Consider the following 2,664-nt stretch of genomic DNA (forward strand, 5'->3'; position numbering starts at 1 on the left):
ATTCTGTTAATGAATCACGTAGTATCATGTTAATTGATTTGCATGTATTCAATCATTCTTGCATTCCAGGGATAAATTCCACTTGTTCATGGTATAAGATCTTTTTAAGGTACTGTTGAATTTGGTTTGCTAATATTTTGTTGGAGATTTTTACATTCATATTCATCAGGGATACTGACCGGCAGTTTTCTTGTGGTCTCTTTCTCTGACTTTGGTATCAGGGTGATGCTGGTCCCATAAAATGAGTTTGAAAGTGTCCTCTACTGTTTTATTTTCTGGACGAGATTAAGAAGAATTTGTATCAATTTTTAGATGTTTGGTAGTATTCATCTCTTAAGCCATCTGGTCCTGGGTTTGTATTTCTTGGGAGATTTTTTATTCCTGATTCAATTTCCTTATCTGTTATTAATCTATTTAGGCTATTTCTTCTTCATTCAGTCTTGTGAGGTTGTAGGTTTTTAGGATATCCATTACTTCTAGGCTGTCTAATTTGGTGGTATATAATTGTTCTTATAGTCCCTTATGGTCTTTTTAACATCTCTTGCATCAATTGTAATGTCTTTTCTTTTCTTTCTGATTTTATTTATTTGAGTCTTCTCTCATTTTTTTCTTAGTTAAGGGTTTGTTGATTTTATCTTTTCAAAAAACCAATTCTTACTTCTGTTGATTGTTTTCTGTTCTCTATTTTACTTATTTCTATATAATCTTTATTATCTCTTCCTTCAGCTAAATTTGGACTTAGTTTCTTCTTCTTTTTCTAATTCCGTAATGGTAAAGTTAGGTTGTGTAGTTGAGATCTTTCTTCTTTTATAATTTAAGCATTTATCAGTACTTCCCTCTTAGTATGCTTCTGCTGTATCCCATGAATGTGGCTATGCTGTAATTTCATTTGTCTTGCGGTTATTTTCTAATTGATTTCTTCTTTGACTCAATAGTTCAATAACATGTTGTTTAATTCCCATGTATTTGTGAATTTTCTTGTTTTTCTTTTGTTACTGGTTTCTAGTTTCATTCCATTGTGGTCAGAAAAGATACTTAAAGTGATTTCCATTTTCTTAAGACTTTTAAGACTTGTTTTGTGACCTAGCACGTGATCTGTCCTGGAAAATGTTTCATGTGTGCTTGAGAACAATGTACATCCTTTTGCTGCTGGACAGAACATTCTGTGTATGTCTATTAAGTCCATTTGGTCTACAGTGTTATTTAAGTCTACTATGTCCTCACTGATATTCTGTCTGGGTCACCTATCCATTATTAAAAGTGGAGTATTAAAGTCTCCTGCTATTCTTGTACTGCTGCATATTTTTCCCTTTATCAGTGTTTGCTCCATCTATGTGCATGCTCTGATGTTGGGTATATATATTTTTTAAATTTGTATATCTTCCTATTGAATTGACACTTTTTTAATGTAATGATCTTTATCGTTTTTTGTATTTTTTAACATAAAGTCTGCTTTGTCTAAAAGTCACCATCCCTGCTGTCTTTTGGTTACCATTTGCATTAAATCGTATTTTTTTCATCCCTTTACTTTCAGCCTATGTGTGTACTTAAATCTAGAGTGAGCCTCTTGTAGACAGCATATTGTTGGTCTTTTTTTTTTTTTTTTTGCGTTTAAATGCATTTTATTTTTAGACAAACTACATGACATGTTTTTCTTAAAAACAATGCCTCCACTCCAAATAAATCACGGTCAAAATAAATGAAGAGCTCAAGATGACATCAGTCCCATTTGTCTTAAGTCCTGGTGTTGTGTGGATGACAAGCAGAAGCCAGTTATGATGACAGGTGATAGGTCCAAAGTAATTGCCAAATTTGTTAACATTTTTCCATTTCTAAACCATCCTTAAAGAAAATCATATATGGGGTCACACCATCCTCACGGTAGTCCAATAGAGCAACCATGCCATCTGGATTCATGTTTTCACCAATAAAGAACTGGTAGTTTTTGAAATTAGCAAGGATGTGCTTGATTTGTTCTGCAGCCCCTGTCATAAAAGGTTTTACTCTTTCTGGTCTCTGTTCTTCAAGTTTACCTTTGATTGATTTCATGTAATCTTTGATGTACTTCTTGTAGGCTTCTTTTGTGAAACTTGTTTCCTGCAGATGATGGTTCATGACAGTATCAACACCAGTGATTACTGTGCTTTCGGTACCTTCGCCCTCGGGGCCTTCAGCGGAGGCATTTCCACCAATGAGTGAATCATCAATGTTACCTTCTGTCTTACTGACCATCTTCCCCTCCACGTCCAGGCACAGCCCGTCCACGATCTCCTGGATCTTGTAGATGTCGCAGAACATCTCATCCTGGCTGATGAGGTCCCGGTAGATAATCATGATGGCGACTGAAGGGAGACGACGGCTGCGCGGTGCAGCCGGAGCGGCACTCAGTGGGAGTGGGGAGCGGGCGGAAAAGTGATGTTATTTATTCAGCCACTTTATATCTTTTGACTGATGAGTTTAATTCATTAATATTTAAAGTAATTATCAATAGGTAAACACTTATCATTGCCATTTTGTTAGTTGTTTTCTGTTTTGTTGTTCTTTTGTTCCACTCTTTCTCTCTTGCTATCTTCCTTTGTGATTTGAAGATTTTTGTAGTGATATACTTTGATTCGTTTCTCTTTATCTTATTTGTACCTACTGTAGGTTTTTTTCTTTGTGTTT

At 35.1% G+C, this 2,664-nt stretch overlaps 1 pseudogene across 1 annotated transcript; it reads right to left on the reverse strand.

The window, feature by feature from the left end:
• Positions 1-1,606: 1,606 nt before the first annotated feature.
• Positions 1,607-2,407, reverse strand: LOC105530144 (annotated as a pseudogene). Its single transcript, XR_001004602.1, has one exon. The product of XR_001004602.1 is annotated as a translationally-controlled tumor protein pseudogene (transcript).
• Between the last annotated feature and the right edge of the window lie 257 nt (positions 2,408-2,664).

Source organism: Mandrillus leucophaeus, unplaced genomic scaffold (genome assembly GCF_000951045.1).
Source record: "Mandrillus leucophaeus isolate KB7577 unplaced genomic scaffold, Mleu.le_1.0 Scaffold80, whole genome shotgun sequence".
NCBI classification, from domain to species: domain Eukaryota; kingdom Metazoa; phylum Chordata; class Mammalia; order Primates; family Cercopithecidae; genus Mandrillus; species Mandrillus leucophaeus.